The sequence below is a fragment of the Equus przewalskii genome, chromosome 4 (genome assembly GCF_037783145.1).
Source record: "Equus przewalskii isolate Varuska chromosome 4, EquPr2, whole genome shotgun sequence".
NCBI lineage: Eukaryota > Metazoa > Chordata > Mammalia > Perissodactyla > Equidae > Equus > Equus przewalskii.
In genome coordinates, this window is record NC_091834.1 from 75110443 (window position 1) to 75129554 (window position 19112).

Sequence of the window (19112 nt, forward strand, 5' to 3'; positions counted from 1 at the left end):
ATTTTAAACTTTTTTTTGGTTTATAAGTTAAATAATAATAATATAGAACAAATATGTATAAAGACGGCCACGTCAAACTCATTGGCACTGCTGTTATATAAAGCTCCTTAGGGAAATTTAGATTTGGTGTTAAAATAAAAGAAAAAAAGGAAAGCCTCATTTTTGAAAAAGGAGGGCAACTGACTCGTGAAATGCTCCTCATCCCCTTTCGCACTTTGTGCCTCATTCTGTGCATGAAATAATTGAATATATTTCCTGTGGTCTATCAAATTGCTTTCCACAACTTGCAAAGATTAGAGGATATTATTGGGTTAAAAACAAGCAAACACTGTGCTCATTCTGTCAAACAGGCAAGATGTGCCATGCTCAGATGATAGGCTGTGCTCATTGTCATTGATTTGTTTCAAAACTTCCCTCAGCCAGAGGGTCCTCAGAGGTTTAATAACTTTCTGCTATAGACAGAAGCAGATCTATCAGGCAGGATTGGTGAAATACAGCCATTAACATATAAATCCAATGCCTTATCAAGAATACATTTTAAAGTTGGTGACAAGACCTAAAAAGTCATCATTTAATACTCTTCCTTTCGGCAGCTTTTTCTTTTGACATGGGTGCTTTAGCCATTTAGTGCTGTGACTGTAAAATGTCAGGAGGATTTATTGACATGAAGCAGATCAATTCATATTCAAAAATAAGAACAAGAACTAAATCATCCCTTTTCTGACCTATGATGTTCTTCTGTTCTAAGCAGAGGGGGCTGAAGTAATATCTAATTAGCACCCTCAATATTAACATTAGAATTATTTTTTCTTAAATTACGTACTAAAGTAAATAGCAATTGTGGCTACGAGTCACGGCAGAAAATGAAGGCTGTTGTATTCGCGGACAGCATCGAGCTCAAGCAATAATTCTATCAATTATCATGTAAGGAGTTTTTCGAAGTGAATCCTGAATCTTTTTAGAGAAAGAAATGGGAGAGAAATACCAGTTTACTGAACTATATCAAATACAGTCACAATGAGTCCCTCCTGCCACGTTGATGGTTGTTTCCATGGAAACTAGGCTTACAAAAATAGATAATATTCTGTTTTGCTTAGGAAATCAGGTTTACATGTTTCCTCCAGCACAATTACCATAATTGGCTATGAGAGTTATCATTGGGCTTAATATTACTCCTAAGCAAGTGTGACAAGTGCTATGGTAGAGGTACGCTTGTACCACGTGGAGAGCACAGAGAAGGGTCACCTAGTTTAGGCTATCCAGGAAGATTTCCTGGGAGAGGTGATGCCTGAGCTGTCTTGAAAGATAAGTAGGAGTTAGTTGAAGCATGAAGGAAGGGTTGTCCAGGCAGAGGAAAGGAAAGAGGAATAAGAAAATAGTAGAGAAAGAAGTAAAAACCAGATTTTAGGTGTCATTGATTGCCCCACTGAGAATCTTTACGTGGAAGACAATGAGGATCTGTAGAGGACATTTATTACTTTTACATGCCAGGCCTGTGTTCTCTGTTAAGGTAACTGCACCTGACTTTCCCTGGAGAACCATACTTCCCCCACATTGACTACTGGATGAATCAAACAATCCTACCTTTACGAGCACACAATTTAGGCCTGGCCAATCAAAGCATTCCAGTATCACAACCACAGTAATTGGCTCAGGGGTTGTATTAGTTTCTTACTGCTGCTGTAACAAATTACCACAAACATAGTGATTTAAGTACAAATTTATTATCTTATAGTCCTACAGGTCAGAAGTCCTAAAATCAAGATGTCAGTAAGGCTGCATTCCTTCTGGGAGCTCCAGGGGAGAATTTGTCTCCTTGGTTTTTCTAGCTTCTAGAGGCCACCTGCATTTATTTTGGCTAATGTCTTCTACCTCCATCTTCAAGACCAGTAGCAAAGCATCTTCAAATCTTTCTCTGACCTCTGCTTCTCTCATCACATCTCCTATCACTGTGACCCCTGCTGCCTTCCTCTCATAAAGACCCCTGTGATTACATTGGGGCATTTGCATAATCCAGGATAAGCTCCCCATATAAGGATTCTTAACTTAATTACACCTGTAAAGATCCTTTGCCATGCAAGGTAACATATTCACAGGTCCTGCGGATTTAGACATCAACATCTTTGGGGACCATTATTCTGTCTACCACGGGGCTGTTCATGTAACCCAAGATAGGCAATGAGACTGAGCCTCTAAGTTTAACTGGAAATATCATGAAGGAGGTGCCCTCTTTCTGTGAGAGGACTAAAATGGTAGACTTTTTAATTTTGGAACTGCTTGTACTCATTTTGCTACCACTTGGGAGTGCCTGCCTAAGAATAAAGTCAACAGGAAGAATGCAAGGTTAGAGGTGCAGAGGAGAGAATCTTGATGTCATTGTAAGAGAGGCTGGACATGACTGTGGATATGTGGATGTGACCCCTGGACTTTTCAGTTACTTGAGCCAGTAAATTCTCACTTTTGCACAAGCTAGTTTGAACTGCATTTCTGTCAATGCAACCTAGAGTCTTGAGAGATACAGGAATAATTAAGACTGTTAAGTAAAGGACTTGCACAATTCAATTTTTATTTAATGAATAAATAACTGGTGCTGGCATGGAAAATTTGTTGGAAGCAGACAAGTCTGGAAGTAGAAAGATGAATTAGGGAAGAAATGCGGTAAATAAGGTGAGAAATAACGAAAACTTGAAGCAAGTCAGTGGCAGTGGTAATAGACAGGAAGTAATGAATTCAAGTGGCAATTAGAAGATGAATTGCCAGGATTTGGTGACTGATTAGATGAAAGAATGAGTCTTGGGTGAGCCCCAGACTTCTGGCTTGTGTGACTGGGTGAACACTCGGGTTATGAATGGAGGAGGCAGCTGGGCAAGGCATATGGATTTGAGTGTCAACTCTATAGGTATTAGATAAGTGTGCAATTTTAGATGGCGTTATTTTGAAATAATGTGGGTTTAAAAGAGAAAAATACTGAGGATGGGATTTAGGAAAATGTTTACAAGAGATCTTGGTATTATAGAAACTAACAGAAGAGAGGTTGTCAAGTACTGGAAAGATGGAAAGAGGGATAAGCTGTAGCAAATGCTGCCACCAAGACAAGAATGATAAGCGATGAAAAGAGAACAGTGAATTTGTTAACCAGGAGTCCAATAGCAAACAGTTAATCATATTTTAGGGTCTGACCCAAGCCACCTCCTCTTTGAAGCTTTCCTTTACTCTGCTCAGGAGAGTTGACAACTTTCTTTTGGCTCCCCAGTGTGTCCTATATAATTCTATTACAGCACCTACCACTGTTTTAAATATGAACCTTACTCCATAAATGCTTTGGGACAAGACTATCATATTGCTTTATTTTTCTACAGCAAACTAAATTTTTAAACTTCCTTCAGAGCCTCCTATTTGCAGAGTGGTTAAAAAACAGAGAGTCAAATTCAGGAATGCCAAATCCTCCCCAGTGTGTCAGAAGAATCTTGGTGGCTTACATGATGCCTAGAAATTGGTAGAAGGGCCTCTAGTCTCTAGTTTGTCGTGATTTCTACTGAGATGGTCACTTTTCAGGCCCATGGGACCCCTTCAAAGGGAGCATTCCAAGATTCCACAGTGGATAAGAAGACAGACTGAAGTGACTTAACAAGTGAATCCAAGCAGAAAGAGCGAGTATAAATGATCCTTTCTGAAAGCTTGGATATGGAGAGAAGGAGATAGCTCAGGATTGGGAGGAGGGGAGACGAAGGTCAAGAGAGGGTTGGATACTTTCCTATTATAGACTGACTTGTTAAAAATATATTGGTACTTTGGGTTCTTGGTTTGTTTTTGTAATTATTGTCGGTTTGCTTATTACCATCTACTCATCGTAGAAGAAATATAACATCTCTCTTTCCTTTTCCCTTGCCCATATCAAATATCCCAAGAGAGAGAGTCTAGCCCAGATTCAGGATTTTTCACCCATGGAAAAGAAATGGATGTGTATGTGAGTGTATGAGAATAAAAGAATAATTGGAGATGGTGGAGGAGTGGAGTGAGAACAGGTTGCTCTGGAGACAATCACTACTCAGACTTCGGTACTGAGAATATAGGTCAGTGGGTCCTTAAGAATCACCTGAGGATCATTAAAGAATCATTAAAGGCAGATTTGCTCATATTCCACACAGAGATTCTGAAGTTGTAGGCTAGGGGTGATTGTGGCATCCTCATTTTAATAAGCACCCCAGATGATTCTGATTCAGATGGTTTGATAACCATGTTTGAAGATTTTTGTACTTTGAGGGTTAAGTGAAGGAAGGGACTCTAATGTCAGGGAGGTGTTAGATCCTGAAGACCAGGAAGAGAGTTGCAGTATTCTAAGACGGCAGAGCATATATCAGGGATGAACACTGAGCAGAGAACTTGAGAACCTCAGAGTTTTCACTGGCAAGCTTAGCATGGAAAGAGTGCTGTCGTCAATGGAGGCACTGGCCTGTGAACAGACCACACAGGTCTGTGGAAGTCACATCATCATGATCTTCCTTCAACTCTTTGGACCTGAGGTGAGAGGAGGAAGCTTCACATAACGATCGGTATTGGACTTCTCCCCAGCTTTGATGAGTGAGGCCTGTACTCATCATTTAATGAAATTCATTTGATTTAGAAAAATAAAGAAATATGGCATTTCTCACTCTTTAAGTGTCAAGCAACAAATTATACCTGATATTTATTTTAGTTATTTTTAAAGTTGGGAGTGATTTGAGCATGGTTGGGTCATAAGAGTAAAGAGCTAATATTAAAAGACATTTTAATATGAAGAGACATTTCCTGAAATGTCTGAATGGGTTTCTGGAAGTTATTACAATGGTATTGATGGATTTTCCATGGCAAATCTGATAAGCATGACAGAATGCCCTCTATCAGCAACAATGACCCTGATCCATGATACCCTGCCTTTTGTCCATTCTTCCCATCATTGGTTCCAGTGTCACCTCCCATGGGAAAGTTTCCCCCTCCCCAAGCCCAGGTCCTTCTGATTCCTCCCTTCTCTGTACATTCTCTGTCCATATTGTTCCTGATGTTCCTGGCTTCATCTGCGCACCCTTTAATCCACTCACACTTTCCCAAGTGTAGAGGGGTCTCATTAGTCTTTGTTTCTTGTGTCCACCACAATGTCAGACATATAATAAGTACTTAATACATGTTTGTTGAATTGAACTTCTGAAAATAAATTTACAGTATCTGAGCATTTAATTCTAGACTAAGAACATAATGAAAAGGTTTGTCACCAATGATAAACCTATTGTAGAAGTTTATGTAGTATGTTCTACTAACAAACAAGTTAATTGTCATTATTCACTATCCTAGCGAATTCATAGTTCTCCTTATTTATTGTCAAATTTGCATATCTAGTAAATACTAACCAGTAGATATACAAAAAAAAAATGAACAGCCCGTAGTACCTGCCTTTGAAGAGTACATAATCTTGTAGCAGATATGGAAAATAATGTTATTACGGTGAAATTATACTATAGTCAAGAAAATGCTATCATAGACTTAGGTACAAGACATCATAGAATTACAAGGGAGAATCTGAGAAGTAATCATCTAACTGGAAGGGGTATAAGAGGACAAGAGAAGGCTTCCAGGAGAATCGGAGCCATGAACCATGTCTAAAGGACAAATGAAAGTGATCACGGAAGGTGGCGGGGTGTGGGCAGGATGGGGAGATCGGGAGAAATGCTTTTCATGTCCCTCCCCCATAATATTTAGGAAACAACCAGTATTTTAGTATGGCTGGAATGCGGGATTTGTGCGAGGATGTGGATAAAACTATGTGAATACTGTAGTCACTTGTGGAGCTTTATTCCTTGAGGGTCAAGCAACTGCATATAATAAAAATCTAGAATCAAGTTTAGGTCTCAATCTAAAATCTGAAAAGAATATTTACCATCCCAGTAGAATAGAGTAGTGCAAAGCTCAGATGGGGAAAAAATTGGAGAGAGCACTGCAGTAGAAAATTCTGGGTACTACATTGCTAGCAAAGGGCAAGCAGTTATTGAAAGTTTCCCCTTTCCCTTTCCTACTCTCTGGATCCACAGAATGACCCACTGTCTTGAAGAAACTGAATAGGCAAGTACTCAGGTATTGAATAATTCATTTGGCTTGTTTCGCTTTGTATACTTATACATTAGTTTTGCTTGGATATCCAAGAGGGACTGTGGTTGGACCCATTCACACTATTGATTTGAGTGTGACTTTTTGGTGGTTGACAGTTTGAGCTCCTTTGTTTTCTCCTTGTAGTCTACCATCCTAATAACTATCATTTCTCTTCTCTGAAACTTCTCCAATAAATCTAATCTGAGAGGTTCAGAATCCTGCAAAATGAAATGTGTTTTTTTAGGTAATAATGCTTCCTTCAGAACTTGGCAGAAATCTTATTGGCATTGAAGGTGAAGGTAGAAGAGGCACTCCAGGGTAGATTTCAGAGCTCAGAAGGAGGAAAGAAGATTGAAATTACTCCCAAGACCAGGCGTGGGAGATGCACTTTAGTTTCTTCCATCCCAAGTATGACTTTTACTCATCTTTCCTTCTTGCATCCTCAGTTCAAAACACAAGTGTCATCTGGGTATCAAGAAATAGAGAGGTAGAAAAGATTGTTTTAAACCCCTTCTGTAACTAGAGATGTCCAAATTCTCCCCACAATTTATGTTCATCCCTGGACACTCATATTTTTAAGGAATTGCCTGCCTCAGGCTCCTCTGTCTCTAGGAGGAACCCACACACAGAGGATTTTGTGAGCTCAACAGCCTATTAGAGATTTAGGGTAGGGGGCTAGGAATCACACGAACAGTTCACATAGCATGCAGAACAGCCTCCGCCCTTACCTTGGCTTCATTCTCTCTTTCCATCTCTCCCTTCTCTTACTTCCTGCTCTGAAACCACATAAAATTCTCCCTTCATCTAATGTGTAGCACTATAGCAAGCAATTTTTGAAGAGCTCACTCTCTACCCCAAGCATTTTCTACCAAATACAGTGTCCTAAGAGGAATTTGGTGATAATGTTTTTCTCCTTATAGTAGCAATTGTACCTCAAGGTAAATTTTTTTCCCATTCTCCAAGTTTATTATTCTGTATCTTTCTTTAAAACTTCACTTTTCTCATGCTTCCATTGAGAAAAAACAGAAGCTGTCACAAGGATGCTCTTGTATCTTCCCAAGATGAGTTTTACAAACGTATCCGTGTTGGCGCTAACCTTTGCCATCTTTCTTCCCATTAGGAAGTTTCTCTCTGCTCACAAAAGCTGAAAGTTCATCATCTTCTCTGGATCTCTCCTCCTTTGCTTTCTTAAGCTCTTCAATCTGGTATTCCTTTCTTCAGCATCACTAATTTCTCATGGTCAACTGGATCTTTCCCATCAGTATATAAATTTTCTCATATCTCCCATCTTAAACAAAAATTATAAATTAACCTATGTCCCTCTTTAGCTGCCACGCCACTTCTTTATTCCCCTTTATAGACAAAATTTTTAAAAATCCTTGAGCTGTCTCCATTTCCCCACCTTCGAGAACCTTTCAACCTATTATAATCTACCTTTCCCTTTCATGCTACCACTGAAAAAAATTGTCAAAGGCATCAATGATCTCCATATTGCAAAATCCAATGGACATTTTTCTCTCCTCCTCTTTCTTGACTTCTTAGCAGCATCTGACAGGTTGACCATTTCCTTCTTTCTGGACTCACGTCCCATCTTGGTTTCTGACTCCATGTTTGCCTGGTTAAGCTCTCATGCTTCCCTTTTTCAATTGCCTTGACTGTTTCCCTCTTCTCTGTCCATCCACAAATAAAGCAGATTCCACAGGGCTTAGCCTGGGCCTCCTCCTCAACTCTCTTTTTGTGTCATATCCAATCTCATGGCTATAACGACTGAGGACTTCAAAATCCTTTTCTCCGTTTCCAAACTCCCCTCTCTGCTCTAAGCTCAAATAGCAAAATGTAATTATTTAATACTTCCAGTTGGATATTTCTCAGAAAACACATTTAAATGTTCAAAACAGAAATTTTTATATTTTCCCCTAAAATCTATCCCATTCCCATACAAATAAATGTATTTTCTCAGCTGCCAAAGCCAGAACTCTGTGAATCATTCTTGATTACTCTTTTTGTCTACATTCTATCTCTTAGCAAATTCTATTAATTCTACCTTTAATCTAAATTAAAATCTACACATTCTCTGTCTCCACTGGCACCCCATCTAGGCTAGCATCACCTTGTGCCTGATAAACTCTCATAAAGTCCTAATTAGGGGGTTGGCCCTGTGGCTGAGTGGTTAAAGTTCCATGTGCTCCATCCACTTTGGTGCCCCAGGTTCGCGGGTTTGGATTCTGGGTGTGGACCTACTCCACTCATCAGCCTGCTGTAGAGGCATCCCACATACAAAATAGAGGAAGATTGGCACAGATGTCAGCTCAGGGCTAATCTGCCTCAAGCAAAAAAAAAAAAGGAAGATTGGCAATGGATGTTAGCTCAGGGTGGATCTTCCTCACCAAAAAAAAAAAAAAAAGAAAAAGAAAAAACATCCTAATTAGTCTCCCTCTTTCCTCTCATTTCTTTTCAATCTGTTTTCAGTAGCTAGAGTGATTTTTTAAATGCAAATCTGATTAGGCAATGGCTTCCTCTTCTTCCTCAAAGCTTGGTCTTGGCCTACAAGTCTCTACATTACTGCTTACTTTTACAATTACAACTTGATAACTCTGCTGCTCACACAATATGATCTAGGCCCATGCTATCCCTTTCTTAATTCCTTAAATATGCAAAGTTTCTCCACTCTCAGGGCCTTTGCACCTGCTGGTTCTTCTGTCTGAAATATTCATTCCGTGTTTCATCGTATTTTTGTTTTCTTTTCCTTCATGTCATCAGAATGATATTTCCTAGTCATCTTAGGCTCCCATTCCTATTCTCTACCACTACCTTCTCTTTGATTCTTCTAGAACTCCTAGTTGGTTTTCTGGTTGTCTGTCTTTCCCACAAGACTATTGGTTTTAGAGCCTTTAACATTGGATGCCTAGGTCCTACTCAAGATATTTTGATTTGCACAGTCTGGGGTCAAGAATGGGTATCAAGATTTTTAATAGTTCCCTGGGTGACTTTAAAGAGCAGGGCCACTGCTCTGAACCAGCGGTTCTCAAAGTATGGTTGCCAATCAACAGTATCAGCATCACCTGCAAACTTGTTAGAAATGTAAGTTCTCAGGCCCCACTCCAGCCTACTGAATTAGAATCTCTCCAGGTGATTCTGATGCCTAGTAAAGTTTAAGAACTGCTCCTCTAGAATAAAGTCCATAAAGGTTATTCTTTGTATCCAGATAATGTGTACTGTCTTTGGCCTAGCAGGCACAATAGATGTTTGAATCAACGAGTGAATAATCAATAATAATCATAATCAATAAATGAATAAATTACGTAATGGATGATATAATGTATGAATGCTTTCTCTTGCGGAATTTAATGCAGGTTATCTGATACCAATGTACTTCCCTCTACTAAGACCTAAGGATAAATTTATTCTACCAGCCCTCACTACAAAAGTATGTTATGTCAGAGATAGAACAGCAGCAAGTGTGATTTTCTGAACTGCTACCCCAGCAATTTTCTTTCTCAGCCTCATTTATATTGCTCTAAACACTATAGCACTGAGTGTTTTGACAAGTGTGCTATTTTCACTTCTATGATTTCCACCTCTGATTCAAAGGTCATAAAGTAGAGAGGCTATTTATTAGATTTCATTGGTACCAGATTAGCACACACATTTATTTTCCTTTAATTTCCCAGTGAGTGGGTCACTAATGGCCTGCCCAGTCAAATTAGGGGATGCCTGCCTTTTCCTGGATGAGCTTCCATATATTGCCGGTGAACACTCTTCTGTTAGAAGCCCAGTGTTGCTATTATCTGCACCTCCTCCCCGGCACCATCTGGAAACCTCACTATTCTCAGAATGCAAGGTGCAGCCTCTTCATTCTTAGACATTTTATCATGCTGAGAATGCTCAGGCACTAGGAGGACTGTCATGATTGGCTTGCTAGCAAAAGAAGAAAAGATTATCTACTCTAATTCCAGTGTGAAGTTGATATATAAGCCACAGAGAAACAATGATATTAGTTCAAGCTGCTCAGAAGTGAATTATGCCTCCCCTTGGATAGTGTTTCTAACAAATAAACCCAAAGCTGCTACTGGAGGTGGATGCTAATTCTGTAGCTCAGGCTTGTTTCTGGCATTATTCTCCATAATGCATCACTCTCCCTGACCCCAGGGAGAAATAATGCTACAGCTGTATATTGGCCTAAAGGGCTGTGCCTGGAATCTCCTTCCCTGCCAGGGGTGCCCTGGAGAGCTTTCCTCCCAGATCAGGGGGGCCTAATTGGTGCACATTTCAGCGGCTTTCCTGCAGGGCCAGGAGCAGCAACTTTGAAGGGTGCTGCAAGGACTTGCTCAACAAAGACGCCCTCACTTCTCTCGCTTAGTCCTTTGTGGCTGAAATTCTCAGCTGTTGTCACTCCTTTAAAAGGCAGGAGTACAGTACTGTTTGGGTAGATCTCTTCCTGGCCATTTCCTTCTCTGCTTCCTTAGTTTCCATCTTTCCAAGGGTACTGAGTTTTAGTTTAACCTAGATAAATCAGATAAATCATTGCAAAGTCTTGAGGGGGTGGTGGGAAGATCCAGACAGACAATGAGAACACAAATAAAAGCATGGGCTCTGCTCACCCCACTCCAGGAAGGAGCAAAACAGGTACCCATGTGCTACATGACAAATGGAATTTGTACATGCTCTGAAATGTACCAGAGCAAATGTGCCCTGATCTTGGTGAAAAGAGTGGGTACCTAGCTACTATGATGAGAATCCACCACGGAAACTGATCCTGCCTCTAGAACCCTCTTGAGATAATAAAAAAACATATTCCAGGACTATGGTATGCAGATTAAATAAGTTATCTATTTTGATAGGATATATGGTGTGATGAACATCCTGACTACCCATATTCAAAACATCTTTTCACCTGGGCTGACCTGGATGACTAAAAATTTCCCATTTCTTTCTTCCTTTGTACTGAGACAAGGAGGGTCCTATTATATTTAGAGCAGAGGAAAGGGGAAGTGGGTAGTGATAACACCTTAATCTATTCTCTACCATTAGAAACTTAGCTTAAAATGGTTTATTACTTCAGGTCAACCTAGACAGGCTCTGATGCAAAAGAATCAGGATAGTTCTGGAAGGGCAAGCCGCAGTAGCTGGGCTGGGGCAGCAAGAAGATAATGAGTACCTGGTCTTGGGTACAGTGGGATGTGTCAATGAAAAGGTGATGTCCAGAAAGGGAATGAAAAGTCACCAAATACTTCCTAGTTTTTTGCTCTGCAGGCAGAGTAGACCTTTAAAAGTCCAACTCCAACCATGCCATTCCCCTCATTATTTCAGTGGCTTTTCATTACATGAGGATGAAGACAGGTCTGCTCAAACTGGCTCCTGCCCACCTCTCAGGTCTTATTTCACAGCCCTGGTACATGCACTTTTAATGCCCTATACTTTATAGAATGCATTACAATTTTATTTTGAAATGTGATTGTGTGATTAATTGCTGGACATCTACTTCCAATAAAGTGCAGTCTCCACGATGGAAGAGATTTGATCCATCTTGCGTCAGTGCTTTATTTTCAGGATGTTCTACCAAGCCTTGCTCATAGTAGGTGCTCAAAAATTATTTGCTGAATGAAGGGTGAAAAGAGTAGTTTTGGTTGGAAAACATAAAGTTCTTGTCCATAGCTTAAATGTAGGAAAGGATAGAATCAAGTAGATAAACATTTAAAGCTAAAAATACTGTATTTCTCTCCTTGGGGGGAAAAGAATGGATACTGTCTTGTGAAAGTTCTGACTAGGATAAAATTTTCCATTTTAGCTGAATTCAGATCTGATAACTTCCCTTTTATAATACACAAGCACTATAAAATTTAGGTAAAATAGTGGATGGTTATTTGTTATTGAGGATAAAGGAAATGGTGGTCAACTCTTATGCATCCATATATATTATTCTTGACAAATTTTGATCTTGGGCCAACTTTTTTTCATACTGGATAAAATGGAAAACGTTATCCAACAGTTTCCCTCCAGGCTTGTGTGTGGTTAGGGAACATAAACACAAAGTTCCAAATCCAAATCTAGAATTATTTTTTGGTTACTCTGCACTATCCACATTACTCTCTGATATATATGTGTGTGTATATTTTTAAGCATATTGTATATATATAAACATATTGGTACAGCAATTGAGAGCTTGCTGTATGTCAATATTATTAGTGATATTCCTTTTATTTAAACCACATTAGACCCAGCAATTCTCTTCCTAGGGTATATATCCATAAGAAATGGATACATATTTCTACAAAAAGACTTGTATGAGAATGTTCATGGCAGCCTTATTTATAACAGTCCCCAAATGGAAACAACACAAATACCCATCAACAGGAGAATGGATATAAAGAAGATATATATTTGTAATAGAATATGACTCAGCATTAAAAAGGAATTACTGATACAAGGAATAACATGGTTGAATCCCACAGACATTATGTTGACCAAAAGAATTCATACTCTATGGTTCCATTTAAGTGAAGTTCAAGAACAGGCAGAACTCATTTATGATGTTAAGCTAGAAATCAGAACACCAGTTGTCTCTGGGCAGGAATGGAGATGAAGGACTGAAAAGACCATGAGGAATTTGGGTGATTTCAATCTGGGTATACACATTTGTCAAAATGCCATGAATGAACACGTAAGATCTGTGCATTTGACTAAGGTAAACTATACTTCAATAAAGAAAAAGGTCAAAAATGCAAACTAATAATCTGGATTCTCAAGAAAATACTTTAAAGGCATCAGAAATAAAATACACTTTGTTTCTTCCAATGTATCTGACATTAAAATTGGAAAAAATAAAAATGACCATTAATATACATAATCAGATACACATGAATTAGACTGTGCCTCTAAATTATAACAAACATGATACGTGGTTAACCAACATGTCTACCTGTGAGTCCAATGGTGAGATCCAAATCTCTAAGAGGTAGGGATTTTGTCTTGTTTACATTTGTGTCCCAAGCATCTAGCTCAGTGCCTGGACTGACTCTTACCTTGAAGTATTTGAGGGGCTTTGAAGAAGCCTTACCTTCTTCAGGCCTCAGTGTCTTCATCAATACAATGGAAATAATACCTTACTTCCCCAAGTGTGTTCTATAAACACCACAACAGACCCAAAATACTTTTGAGGTAGTTAAAATTCCAACAGAAGTGAAACGTCATTTTAATATTTTCAGTAGGTGGCTTTGTGTTTCAGCTCTTCCGTTTTCCCATAAACTGACATAGATAAGCTTATGACTCCAGAACACTAGCCTGTCAAAGACTTATGTAGTCAAGCTTTCAAGACTTAGCTCAAGGAATAAATTACCTATGGAGACTTTCTGGCACTGTCTGGCCCCTGAGACACACACACACGCGCGCACACACACACTCTCAACCCAAGTAAAATTGGTCACATCCTCTTTGGTGCCATAAGGGCAGGAATTTGTTTTATTAATCTTTGTATCTCCAGTATCTAGAACAGTAGTGCTCACAGGTGAGGTGTTTAATATTTTTTAAATAAATGAATGGACCTCAATTTATTAAAATAGTCCAGCAATAGAGTGATTTGATTTTCAAGGGAATGTAGAATGTGTGATGCATCTCTATATAAGTTTTATTTATATGCACTATTTATGGATGAGAAAATCAAGCCTGATAGAGACCAAGTAGTTACTTGCTCAAGGTCATTCAGCTAGAAGGTAGCTGATGTAGGACACAATCCTGCATTTGTCTTTCTTGATGGCTGCAACCATTATGCCATGCTGCCATATTATTGAAGTAACTTTTTTATCATCCATTATTACATTTCAGACCCAACCTAAGTAAAGCCCAGTTGATGAAAAATAATCTTCCTAAAGACAGAAAGATTCTTCCTTTGATGATTAAGCTTTCATTGCTGGCTAGAGTACCAGGATGGAAATGAAAAGATTTAGGTTATGGGGTCAGCAAGTCTCTTTTGATCTTCACAAGCTGGAGCAAATCATTGGATCTCTGTGAGCCTTCATTTTCTTAGCTTTAATTAGAGAAAATACTATCTAATCTGTTTTACCTCACAGGGTAGAGAGGATCATATAAATACATGTATAAGTGTTCTATGAAATATAAAGTGCCATTAAAATTGTTAAAAAAAAGAGACGTCATCACAAATCATTGCACTGTGGGAGACTGGGCTGAATTCAAAGAGACGTGTATTTGAATGGCTTTTTTTGAATTTTTAAATATATATAATATATATAATCTTATAAATATGTAATATATAATGAGGACTTTAGTTGAGGTGTTCCCAATGGATTGGTTTGCCAGTCTGAAATGGGAGGCCTTGTGACCATGTGGTCCATTCATTTAAGCAGATGGAATAATACATTCAGTGCTAATTAGAATCTTCAAAGGGTCTTCAAAGGGTAGCAGTAAATACTACGTATTTCCCTTATTTAAAACACTAGCAGATGAAGAGTTCTTTTTTCTCCTTAATGAATATAGGATTCCCATCTGTTATCTTTACAAAAATGCACCATGTAATGCAGAAGAAAAAAATAGAATTGAAAAGATTGTGTCATTCTCTTTCTTTCACAGTTAGCCATTGTTTTCCAGAACCAGATGATGCCTTTTTTTTTTTTTTTTTCCATCAGAATCTCTCTTCAAAGCTTTAGGAAACTATTGGTCCGTCCTGATAAGACATAGCCAAGTAGAACTCCTGGTCTCCCCTATTTCAAAAACATGATGATGATGCCAGAGGTTGGTTCACTCAACACCCATCTTAACGCCCTACTAGCTTGTCATCCTCTACTAGAGGGGCTGGCAAGCCTAGGCCTACCTTTCCCAAATGCTCAGCAGCTAGGATGCAGCCATGCACCCACACAGATCTCCGTGCAGCCCCACGTATGAGGGACTTGGATATAGAGGTGAGCAACATGAGGAGAGAGTGGCTCTTTAAGCAGGCAGGTTGAAGGTACCTGGTTCTTTTGTGACAGCCGTGATGGAGTTTCTGGTGTCTGGTCCTGGCTTGTTGGTGTCAAGTAATGGTCAGTGGGGCAGCAGCAGCGTTTTAGCAATGAAAATCCTGTGAGGCAATTGGGCATGTTTCATACTTTGTCTGTGGCTGATTATATACAAGCTTGTTCTTCTGTCCCTCCCAGAGAAGTTTGTGAGCTACCTACATCCTTTAATAAAACTTTCTCTACTCAAACTAGCCAGAGCTGATTCTGTTGCCTATAAGAGTCCTGCCATTTATAATTGACATACATGGGGTTTTAACCAGGGATCTATTGATACTCTTTGCCAAACACTGATAGTTGCCTAACCAGTAGCCATTTCCCTTCTTTCTTATTAACAGAACCCTGTTTTGTTGGGGTAGCAGTGTCCCCAACTAAAAAATGACATTTCCTAGCTCCTCTTGCAATTAAGCATGGCTGTGGACATAATTCTATCCAACAGGATGTCAGCCAAGGATATTTGAGTAAGCTTTGCTTCCCTGGTATAAGCACCACTGCCCTTATGCTTCTATTCTGCCTGAAATATAGACAAAGCAGTTGGAGCTTCAGCATCCATCTTGGGATCATCATGGAATCATCATGGAAAGGCCAAGAATGTGGCAGAGACCCTGCCGTGACAATCTTGAGCCTCAGAACCAATGCCAGCAACAAACACCTGCATTAACTCCGGACTTCTTGTGGCATGAGAGAAATCCATCTTCAATATCCATTTCCCAATACCATCACATCAAGGATTAAAGATTCAACATATAAATCTGGGGGCGGGGTGCCACAAACATCCATAGCAGAAGCAATTTTAATGACCTGGTAACAGGTAGCCTGCCCCTGTCCTATATTAGGAGCCTACGCTAGATTACCTAAGAGTCCCTCAGTGCCTTTCCTCACTAGTTGGCCTTTCAGATTTCAGCTCTCTCTAGAAAAGACCACTCTGTCAGAGTGCCCAAACATCACAGAAGCTTAATTAAAGGTAATGAGTTCCAGGTCACTTAGGGTGTTTAAGCGTGGCCTAAATGACCTTTGAGAGGGGACATTCAAAGAGACAAATCAAATATTTGACCATTGTTAAAAGAAATTTAAGTCTCTTCCAGTTTTACAGTTCTTGTATTCTGTGTCAACATCTCTCTCACAACTTCTTTACACTTGAATCTCAAGAATGTGTTTTTTCCATTTACCCCTTGCCATGTTTGTGATGAACATCCTACCCCTCCAGTGCCATGTATGTATAGGTGTACTCTTTTTTATTGGGTATAAAGAAAGGCTTTAGGAAGGAACTGAAACATGAGGCCAAAGGTGAAACAAATTAGAAAAAAAGAGAAGATGTTGAAAGGAGACTAGGACTGCAGAAGGAAGGGTATTGAGTTAATTAAAGCAGGAGTTGGAAGTGAGTAGGTTACAAAGTTGAATTGGGTTCAGTTCCTAGAAAAGAAACTGTATCTAGAGATTTGACGGCATGAGGACCAGGTGAGCCATCAGCTTCGGGGGTTGGAGAAGGACGGGCAGAACAATTTCAGCCTGCCACCTGGAGAATGTGCTAGGCAGAAAGTCTGCTTTCCCCACACCCTCGAGCTAAAAATGCTTGCTCAAGGGCAGAGAAGCACTGAGGGGTAAAAATAAACCACACTTACGTCTAACAGTGCCAAATAAGGACCTGTAATGTGCTGACCTGTTTGCAGTCTGATACCTTGGGATTTCTCACCTGTACAGAAGTAGTTCCTTGCACTCTAAATAGTTCACTGAGTGTGATATTCCCGATGACTCATTACAAAGACAAGGTCCTGAGGGGGATTATGGGGCAGTGCTGTGTTCCAGGCTCTCTGGTCAGGCAAGTGAGACTATCGGTGACTAACACAGAGAGTCTTTTGGCTAGAAAGACCCTGCCTGTTCATCACCTGTTCTTCTTTACCTGACTAATTCTGATGTCTCCAGCTACAGTCTCCTTGGTCCAGAGAGGCACCACGGTTCTGTCTCCTCAGCCTAGGTGTTTAAGGTGAAAGGTGCCTTGATTTCATCTCATGTGCCTCAGCCTCTGGTTCTTAAGCTCCTGGCATTTGCTGACTGTTTCAGCCTCTTTGCAAGAGGCACCATTCCTCAGCAATGCCAGTGAAGCTTCCCTACTAAGTCTCAAATCGCCAGAACTGGGTCCCCAGCCCAGCTTGCCTTCAACAAGGCAGGTGATTACAAGGAAATAGGAAAAAGACACCCTGCTCTCACTTTGCTTCCTCTTGGTGGCTTTGAAGCTTCACTTGGTCTGTTTCCCGCACCCACACAGTTCCCTGTCACGTTCAAGCTGTGGAGGGAGTGACTGGCAGAGGCTCAGCCTCCAGCGCCCCTCTCTCTGCATTCTGCCTCCACGGCCTTCCTTCCATGGCAGACGCTGCAGGGGCAGGTTCTCCTGATGTTTTGCATAAGGCATTCTCAGATGCCAAGCGCTTCTTTGCTTCCTCTATCCTGTATTCTCTTACCTCTCAGCAGCCCAGCTTACTACCCAGAAAAAAGTGTGCAGCCACATATCAAAGTGACCATCAGAAAGGTCCGATTTCACTTCCCACGGCCTGTAGGAATATTCTGGTGTTTTTGTCAGGCAGCTGAATTCTTGTGAAAATTACTTTGGTCTTTGCCTTCCAAATAACATATAGATTTCTTCCCCCTAGATAAAACTGGTATGTGCAGTGAGAAGGATAAAAAGATAAAGGGCTTTTTTGATTTCTTTTGGCAGCCCAGCTTTCTTTAAGCTGGCCGGGTGGCACAGCAGTTAAGCGCGCACATTCTGCTTCTGCGGCCTGGGGTTCGCTTGTTTGGATCCTGGGTGCGGACATGGCACCGCTTGGCAAGCCATGCTGTGGTAGGCGTCCCACATATAAAGTGGAGGAAGATGGGCACGGATGTTAGCTCAGGGCCAGTCTTCCTCAGCAATAAGAGGAGGATTGGCAGCAGACCTTAGCTCAGGGCTAATCTTCCTCAAAAAAAAAAAAAGAAAAAAGAAAAGAAAAGAAAATATGCTGAACATCACAAAATCGAGGACTTTTCAGTCTGATCCTTCGAGAGACTCCAGGCCTCCTCTGAAGGCTCGGCCTCTCTGCCTCCCTGAATTGCCACCCTGCCGTAACACTTTCCTTTCATCCCATTTGCCAAGGAGGGTTTGGTTCCTTGCTTCCTTCAGGCATGGCTTCAAGTCCCATTTCATCTTGGAATCCTTCAAAGACTATAAAAAGGGGAAGTCATATTACTGAATGCTTAAAGAAGACAAATTCCATGAATCTCTGTGATTCAGGGCTGTGGAAACACACCCACTTCGTGTAAATTCATAATGTAAATGTTGACAGCATTTGTGTCATGTTAGCTGTAGTCAGAGTTTCCTTAATTTATACTATGTCTCTAGGAGGCAGAGATGGGTAGGGCAGGGTAACAAGATTTAATTCAATTTAATAAACACTCGTCGAGGGCTATATGCATGGTAACATCTTTGCAGAGAATCATTCAAGAATAATAGCTAATAAGTGCTTTTTGATGAGAACGCTTTTATGTATTGTGCTGTGAGGTCTTTAATTTTTGTTATGAGAACTTTTGAAAAGAGAGGAGAATATAATCACTATTCTCCCATCACAAATCAGGATTTTGTTGAAATTTCAAACTATTATGTTTCAGAGAACTTCTAGACAGCCTTCAAGTGAAGTGTTTTTCTTTTTGGATTAGAAAAAAATAGTGAAAGAAAGCATTCCTTGTGGAATGGCTTATTTCACGCTAAACTTGCTTTTTAAAGTTTCAAGAAATTAAAGAGAATGATTAAGTAAAATCCATGCAAATGGTTGTTCCAAGCCCTATCTGTACTGTAAATTTAGTTCTAAAGACAGAAACTCGGGATATTTGGAAACACTCTCAGTTTGTTCTTAATCTGTCAATCTCAGTCACGACCGTGATCATTTAGCACATCACGTTAGGGGGTCATGTTTTAATATGATGAGCCTGCATGAAGAACATTCTGCCTGGAAT

The 19112-nt window shown here is 40.0% G+C and overlaps 1 long non-coding RNA gene across 1 annotated transcript in view; it reads right to left on the minus strand.

Moving 5' to 3' along the window:
- The window catches only part of LOC139082897 (uncharacterized), an 87862-nt gene that overhangs the window by 17466 nt on the left and 51284 nt on the right, over positions 1 to 19112 (minus strand). The gene's annotated exons all lie outside the window — the stretch shown is intronic.